The following is a 9,290-nucleotide window of genomic DNA, read 5'->3' as shown; positions in this document are numbered from 1 at the left end:
ATGAGACCTAAGTCTATACATCCTGCTCGCCAAAAATCATATGATGATTTTTTTATAATATTAAAATGAAATGTTACAAAAATAATATGAAAATGATAATAATGCTATAATTGTAAAAGCATGAATTATAATAATTTTTTTTTAAAATTATGAATAGAAGTTACCGCCAATGTATTACAGATAATAACATTATTAGAAATTACAAATAAATTATATACATAAATATAATGTATAATATAAATGTGAATTACAAATATGTAAATTAAATTATGAATGTTAATACAATGTTTATGAGTATGTTGACAATCACATCATAAGAATATAAATCAAATCAAATTACAATAGAATGAAAATGATTACATCAATAAAAAAATATTGCTTAAAAATATTATTTAAATCAACCACTTGAGATTGTTAACAGGCTTAATTTACGCAGGTCTTAGACCTTTGCCCGCCATGACGAATCATAATTGGATGAGATTGAAAGAATTTGTTTGCGATAGTGGTAGTACATCATTAAATTCGATGTAGCTCTGTTCTTAGTTTGAATGTTTTGTGGGTTTACATCTTGATAAGGATTACGTTTAAAATTACTATCAATATTATTATCGTTTGTATTTTTAATACTATTTTGATAATCGGGATTCTGTTGTCCTTGTGAATAAGGTAACGCTTTTAAATTATATTAATGTTAAGATTCGTTTTTGGTACACGCGATTTTCTTTGTTGTGAATTGAAGGTTTTCGGTGGTATCCGTAGGTCCTTTGTAAAGTCAAATGGTTGTCTTTTAAGAGTTATAAAAGAGGTTTCCCTTTTCAGATACTGTATATGTTTATGTTTCGATTGAGAAAGATTCTCTTCAGATAATTTACGCGATCTATTTTGATAAATACTGTCACCTCGTTGCGACAGATAGTTATGATCATCATTGATATTTGAATGATCTAGTTTATTCTTTGAATATTGTTTATTTTTTAGGTTGTGGTTTCTCAGTAACAAGATGTTTTTTGACGTTCCACCTTTGTTGTCTCATATGGATTCGTTGGTGCCCAGAATAGCATGAATAATGTTACTTTAACTTTCCTTCGATTATTTTTTTCTTCATTACATTGCCAACATGTACGATTGAACTCTACCAATTTTTTTTTCTGTAACTGATTCTTAGATAAACAATGAGTATTAATTTCAGACTTATTATTTTCTAATTTAAAATCATTAATTTTGGCCATTTGGATAGCAAAAATCTTACATAGATTTTTTAAATAACATTGATTAATGAAATGGCCTTTTCGCAGACAATTAGAACAATTTTCTCCCAAAAAGGCTTTACGATCATCAATGGACAAATTTAAAAATTCTTTACTCTGGTATAAATAATGATTTGAGTTACCAAATATTGATTAATGTTAAATTTTGAATAAAAACTGACATTACTGATTTTATATTGTTTGTTATGATTTAAAGTAAAGCAGTTGTTAATAGATTTGGTAGGATTGTTAAAATGCTGTCCTTTGGTTCGTTTTCTGTATTCACTTGCGAGTTTGAAGTTACTACGTTAATGTTTTCAAGAAGTTATCCTCTCGTGTTGAGAAATTCTATAAGTCTTTAAAGATGGGAACCTTTGATTTGACAGTTTCTCATTTCATAGTCTTAAAGTGTTATAATCTAATTTAGTTGTTAGAAAATGGACTACGATAAATTCATATGTGTTGACAGGAAGTTGCATTGATTTGAGCGAATTGATATATGAGGAAATCTCATTAATAAATTTTGATAAATAATTAACTGATTCTCTCTTTATAGAATCTGACCTTGTGATGCAATCACATATTTAATGAGATGCAATTAAATATTTGTTGTCAAATCGTGATTTTAACAATTCTAGAGCTATAATTTTCATTTATTATTAGCAGATTCTTAATGATCATTAACGCTTCATCCTTAAGAGATGAATAATGTACTTTTTGGATAATAGATGTCATCTCTATTATGTATTAAATCAATAAATATATTAAATATTAATATGCTATTTATAATATGAGATATGAACTGGTTGTAATTGAGTTTGTTTAAATGAATTTGTAATAACTTCTTGATTAGATCATTTTCGATTAGTATTATTTTTAAATGTTGCAATTTGCATTCTATAGTACACAAATTTTCCTCGATTTTTTCACGATCCAATTATAAAACATCAACGTCAAAATCTAATTTAAGTTTTGATTGAATGATGTCATATTTGCCTTGTAAACAAGAAGATTACATAGATACATTTGATGGAGCACTCGGCTCCATCAAATGCATCCATAAGGAGGTGTGTGAACTGTACGGAGTCGAATGCATCTGAAATAGGCTGAGTGAAATGTAAAGAGCCGAGTTATACCGAAGATCATTAAATTTTAAAAGTGCTAATTTAAATGAAATATAATGGTTCTCATTAATAGTGAATTTTAAATAACAAGAATGAGACCTAAGTCTATACATGGACTGGCACTGAAAATTCCAATAATAGCATAACAGATTATGCTATTATTGGAGAGCAGACTCTGCCCACGACAAAATCCATAGATTAAGTTCTTTACTTTTCATTCTTTCAATATTAAAAAAAAAATATTCTCTCTAAATTTGTATATGTTGATAGTTTGAATGTTTATGAGAACAATAATTTGAAATAAAAATCTAGTGGTGATCCAAAAAATTAATAGAAGGTAATTTGAGACCAAATAACAAAAAAAGCTTGATAAGTTTGAACCTTTGAAGGAGTTTTTATTTAGAAGAATCATCAAAAATAATTCTTGCAGACTAGATCTTGAAGAATGAGAAGAATAACCATTGAAGTCAGTATAAACTAACCGAACCTATATTATTTTATTGTATGCTATATTGAGAAAAATTCTCTTATTGCAAAAGGACAGTATGGATGTTCCATCCATGTTGGATCTTCCATCAATCAACCTAATGTAACTGCACCAATGCTTGTTGTAGGCTTCTTTTACTTAGAAAAGACATAAAACTTAATTTCATGATAGGTAAATACCTTGAAGGAGCAAGGTATAGACAGTAATGTAAAGGAATTTATTCAGGAATTCCTTAATAAAAGAAATTTCTATGTTCATGGAAGGTTCTAGGTCATATTCTTTGGCCGAGTGTTTGCTATAAAATTCAATAAATTCTTTAATATGAGTAAAAAAATCATGTAAATTTTCATTCATAAAAACATGTTTGCTTTTCTTGTTTATGAATTAACAATAAACAATGATAATACTCCTATATTAATTTTGAATCAACAGTAAGTCTCAGTATAATCACGTATAACATTTTTTCTTTATTTTGATGAATGTAGATTAAACATTCACAAGATTTGGTGTTACATTTTTTGTGTAACAGATGTTTGGATATAGATCAAACATGTGCTGCAAAATTATTTGAGTCAAAATCTGAACTTATGTGGTAATTATTAAATAAAATAATAAGTAGATTATGAATTTATTGTTTACTTCTCTGCCAGGTTATGATGACTGCAAAATTGGATCCTCTTTACAATTTGAAAAAAAAAAGGTGTTTGACCAAAAGAAAATCATTGGTTACAGTTAATATGTTCTAAGCTAAGTTTTCTTAAGGTCCATTGATTACTGTACTTCCACACTTTCGTAAAATACTGTTGATTGAGTCTGCAATCAACAGCGATTATTGAATGAAGGCAAATATCTTACAACTTTTTCATAAGAATGAGCACTAGTAAACCAACATTTTATCATGAATTCATAGAAAAATGTTTAACATGAATCATTGCTTTGATTGGTTTCTTGTTTTTGCAAAATTTTCAACAATTGTTGAAAATTATTATTCTTTTAATAATATTAAATTACAGGATTTATTTATTTTACACAGTTTATAATTTATCTTCTTAATTTCTCTAAAAAAAAATCAAAAAATCACCATTTTATTCAATAAATGTCAGATAGAATTAAAAAAATTTCTTTATACGTATTTCCTACTCATTTAATTTTGATACTTGTGTTGCCCTAAAATATAACAATTTATAAAAATTTGTTCCTATAGGATTAAATTATTTTTAAAATACTTAAGGTTTATTATTAATTTTTGTTATGAATATAACATCAGTTTTTGAATGTTGTATATTCATATAATTTTTTCATGTTCATTACACAACACACTTTTTCAAATTCTCATTTGTACAATTCAATACTGATATTTTGTGAGGGCTAGTTATATATATATAGGCTATAAGCAAGCTGAATAACTTTTGGTTTTTGAATATATATTTTATGTCCATATTTTTAACTGAAGTTATTATAGTATTAGTTTTTAAATACATTAAATATATACAAATTTATGTAAACAATTTTTTGTTTATTTTTAAGAAATAACGATTTTAATTTATCAATGATATATTAAATTTTATAAGTCAGAAGATTAAAATAAAATTAAGCAGTTATTTTTATTAAATATACACATGTGTATATTCTATAACTTGTACTAATTCTATACCAAGTTGAAGAGATCTAAGGAAACATATTGTCTCTATATGTAAAATATTTTAAAATGTTTATATTTAATTTAAAAAAAAACTGTTAACATTTCTTTGATGTTAAAGTATTGTACACACTTGGTAACTTCAAAAACGTTTAGGCACAGTGTTCAACCACATTCATGGAATATTCTTAGTTAAGAAAAAAAGATTTATTTTAGTGAAAATATTTGAGACAAGGTTAGTAGTGAATGTAAATAATGGATGACCTACTCTTTTGGAATATGTATTCCTATAGACTACTCAATTTTTTAACCTTTGTATACATTCAGGAAGAATGAGTGAAAATAATATACCTTTATCTAATTAAATGAAACTTTATTTATGGTACAATAATGGTAATAATTAAAATAAAACAAACATACTCATAGAATCTTGTAATCTTAGAATAGCAATCTAGTATTCTAATAAATTTTGGTATAAGATATGGAGGGAAGTGAAGACTGGTAGACATGTACAAAGGTGGTGAGCTGCACTACTGTATTTAATCACATTTTTTACAAAAACTATTTAATAACAGCGTTAACATTTTAATGACTTTTAAAATTTCATGGTGTACCCAAAAAGCCTTTCCTTGTATCTTCAGGAATATGCCATGAAATCTTCATTAAAGTGGTAACAATGCTACCTATTAATTCCTGAAAATGTTCATTAAGAAACACAGCCTGATACTCTTGAGCAGTTCTTTAATTAGAGAAGATTAAATTTTGGTTACAGCATATATTTAAGCTAGTCAATTGAAAATTATAAATCAGTAATGTGGTGTTCCTATTTAGATAAAAATGGTCTTCCAAGGTATTGTGGGTGGGATGGATGATACTTTGTCCTGAAAGAAAGCCGAGTTTCTCTCTAGTATGCAATTCTGCTATAGATACTGTCCTTAATCATTTACCTCTTTTTTTTGTTTTTATTTCCTTCTTCCATATTTTGGGTTTAATGGGTATAGATCAGACCTTGGAATATCTATACTGAAGATGCTGGCAACAATAGAGCTACTGCAATGTTGCTCGAATGCTGAATGGGGGCAAGTGGCTTGTGCAGCCACTGGCAGGAAACAAGAAGCGATTGTTGAATACCTGCTAAAAATTCTAATGTGAATATCTGCAAAAACAAAATTTATGCTATCTGATTACCTTTTTTAAAATATAATCCTTACCTATCTTATTATCTAAATGGGATTGTAAGTTGCAGTCCTCCCAGGGTAGATTTTCCTTTTTCTCCATTTTTTTAAAGTATACAGTATGATCATTTTATTGTGCACATCATACACTAATTTCACTATGAATATAATACAGTGATTCGATTCATGGAATATAGTTATGCTCAATTGGTAATGTCTTACAGCAAGTGCTATAAATGTCCACCATTTTCCTGAAGGCAGGTTTTCTACCCATCGCATCATATTTTTTGACACCTTTTGTAGGACATCAGGGCTGATGGAATTCACCTCTGCAGAAATGGCTTGCTCCAGGTCTTGTAGAGTACATGGATTTGCTTGATATACACGTCCTTTAAAAATATCCTAGAGAAAGAAGTCTGTTGACGATAAGTTAGGGGAACGAGGGGCCACCACAGACCTTTTGAAATCACATGATCACCAAAAATTTCTTCCAGAATTTCAATAATGTTTTTGGATGTATGGCACATTGCTCTGTCTAGTAGCAGATATCAATAGCATTCATCAGATTGGAGAAGTTACAAAATGCATAATTATATCCTGGTATGCCAGACTGTCAAGGGTTTCATAAAAAAATCAGGCCCACAATTCATCATCGAGAAATTGCACACCAAACCCCAACCTTCTGTGAGTGCAGCAGTGATTCATGTAAGAAATGTGGATTTTGTGTTGACCAATATTTGTTGTTTTGACTATTGATGTAACCGCTAAGGTGAAAATATGCCTTACCACTAACACATTATCAGTATGTCCATCCCATTACTTTTCACCTAGATGATAAACCACTGATTGAATCTTATTCTTTAATCAGTGTCTGGGGATTTCAGTTTCTATACACAATGTATTCGGGGTGCATGTAGACATATCTTTCTGGCTTTTTGTGCACTCCTGTATGATATTTTTGTCTGTAATAATAATTTACGCAAACTTTTTCTTAGAAAGTGTTCAAGCAATGCACATATCTCTATCATTTTCCCTTCTGTCAGTACTGAAGCACACCTATTCTTCTTGTTAGAACACTCCTGGTTTCTCGAAAGCAATTGATAATTCATGTTACTGTCGAGTTGTTTGGTAGTCATATGACTTGCTTTCGAAGTACACCTTGACATTAAACACCCGCTGTGCTATTAAAAACAGCATGATTTTTCACAAGGAACATGCCACATTACACCACATATTCTGTAATCACAAAGACCACATGTACAAAAATGATTATTGCATACTGAAGCCACCTACCAGTAAGTTAGTTAACTATGTTGCCAACAATTAGACAATTATTGCATACTGCATGCTGATGGCACCTACTGGTAGGTTAATTAAATACATAGCCAACACCTAGGTATTTGTCTAGACAAACATCAACTAACTTTCAAAAACTGCTACAATGTGGTTACTCAATGTCAGTGTGCTCAAAACAAATGATGTACATGATAAAATGAACACACTGTACAAGCTCAATAGTTTTGATATATAATATTTGTAATGCATGAAAAACATAAGCCTAACCACATTTACATACAGAGCCTTCTAAATTAAAATCAAGTTGTTACTCCTTTGTCTTTAGTTTCTTTTCCACAAATTGAATTTTCTGCATGTAGGTTGGACCTTGCCTAGACTAAACTGAAGATTCCAGAGTAGTCATTCCAGCTTAGGTATGATCTGCCAGTGAGCTATTTCCTATCCAATAACTGCATAATATTTATTGTACTTATTATGACCAGACATGCTGGACATCTACATTAATGAGAAATGGGACAAAGTGATACGTGAAAAAATGGTTGACTATTAACATTAATCAAACTAACATCACCTGATCTGGAAGCAGTATGCTAGCCAGTATAAATGGCAATAGTTAGCCTGATTGTTTTAGTATTTGTTCTCCTAAAGTATAAATATATTTTTTTCTGTAATATAAATGTTGCATCCATATAAAATGTAGCTCATCATGAAATTATGGTTGTACAATTTAAAAAAATCCAAATACTAAGTAATAAAAAAAAACATAAACATATTTATTTATCAGCTAGCTTGAAAATAGGTAACAAGTATTTTCATATTTTTATAAACAATGAATTTGTTTATATCATACTAGTCCTTAAATAAAAATTCTGATATTATAACTTAAGGAATTACATTATAATTATATTTACAGTAGATTCTCTCTTAAATATAGTGTACCAATAAATACTTTTATTATAAAACAATCCACATACAATTTAATATGGTTTAAGAAAATGAAACAAAATTTGATTTGCGGTATATTTCATATCAGATATTATTTTATTTAGTACTACAAAATTAACAAATTAAAAAAATTAACAAAATTCTGAAGTTAATATTTATATAAAAAATACATTTAAAGGTTTAGATAAATAAATAAACTGTAACAAACAATATACATTTCTACACAAATTATCGAATTACTTTTATAAATTACAGTGGATTTGATTCCAATTTTGTGTATACAAAATAATAATGTAATAAGAAATAAAAATCATCAATTGTAAAATATAGAATTTTAATTATTGCATGGATTTAAAATTTAATATAATTAAATCTAACGCAAGTTAATAGCAATCTACTTACAATTCTTTAAATATTTAACAAAATTTCCATTTTAATTATACCAATTGGCATTAAATATATTTGTTTGTTTTAAATTGTACTTTATATTATATAGAATGCAGCTCACTGTTAGCATGTTACACCAAATAAAACATGGACAGAGTGAATTAAATGCAATAATTTCATTAGGTAAAACAGGGACATAAAAGAAAAAATATTTCAAATTCCAATGTCATAATTAGTTATTTTTTTAGAAATGTACAGTAAAATATATACATTTAAAATAATTAGCAACATGTATATGTATAATTACATCATTCTCATTTTAAAAATTTACTGCTTGAGCAGATACACAAATCAACTGTGTACCTCATTCATAGAAACTTTAATGATGTTATATCACATTATATTTTATTTCCACTTTCAATTTATCCAAACTGGAATTTATTTTTTCTTGACTCATCATACATTTTTATTTTCTAAATGTGGTGCATCACCAAAATGGTTTTTATTGTACTTATGAAAAGAAAGTCATAACAAATGAGAATACATCAATTATTTTATATATTAACTTTTTTTAAAAATTGGCTGGGCATAAAATTCTTTTGATATTCTGGCAGGATAGACTAGAAATATACTACAGTTGGTCATCTGTGTACAGGATTGCATAATGAGGGGGGGGAAATAGTAAAAAGAACAAGCTGGTATTGGCTAGCCAATGCTGATGGATCTATACCTGCTCCATTAAGCCAACTAGGGCATCATATGAATGATATGGTTCAGAATATATGGGTCATTTTGCACTTAAGACTACAAAAAAACCAATTCCTTTGATTAGCATATTGAAAATTACTGTTCCAGAAAACATAGATGTTAAGAGCCATAACTAGATATGTAAAATGATCAATGTTATCTGTTTTGAATGCATTTTCATATTTTTTTCACTAAATTTCTTTCAACTAACTCATTTTAAGTATAAAATCTGGTAAATAAGTA

General features: G+C 28.1%; 1 long non-coding RNA gene across 1 annotated transcript in view; it reads left to right on the top strand.

The window, feature by feature from the left end:
• Nucleotides 1-489: 489 nt before the first annotated feature.
• The window catches only part of LOC142326027 (uncharacterized), a 44,186-nt gene continuing 35,385 nt past the window's right edge, over nt 490-9,290 (top strand). The window contains exon 1 of the long non-coding RNA XR_012756655.1: nt 490-666. This is a non-coding gene — a long non-coding RNA (uncharacterized LOC142326027). The remainder of the gene's footprint in view (nt 667-9,290) is intronic.

Source organism: Lycorma delicatula, chromosome 6, assembly GCF_047948215.1.
Source record: "Lycorma delicatula isolate Av1 chromosome 6, ASM4794821v1, whole genome shotgun sequence".
Lineage (NCBI taxonomy): Eukaryota > Metazoa > Arthropoda > Insecta > Hemiptera > Fulgoridae > Lycorma > Lycorma delicatula.
This window is presented reverse-complemented; position numbering and strand designations above follow the sequence as displayed.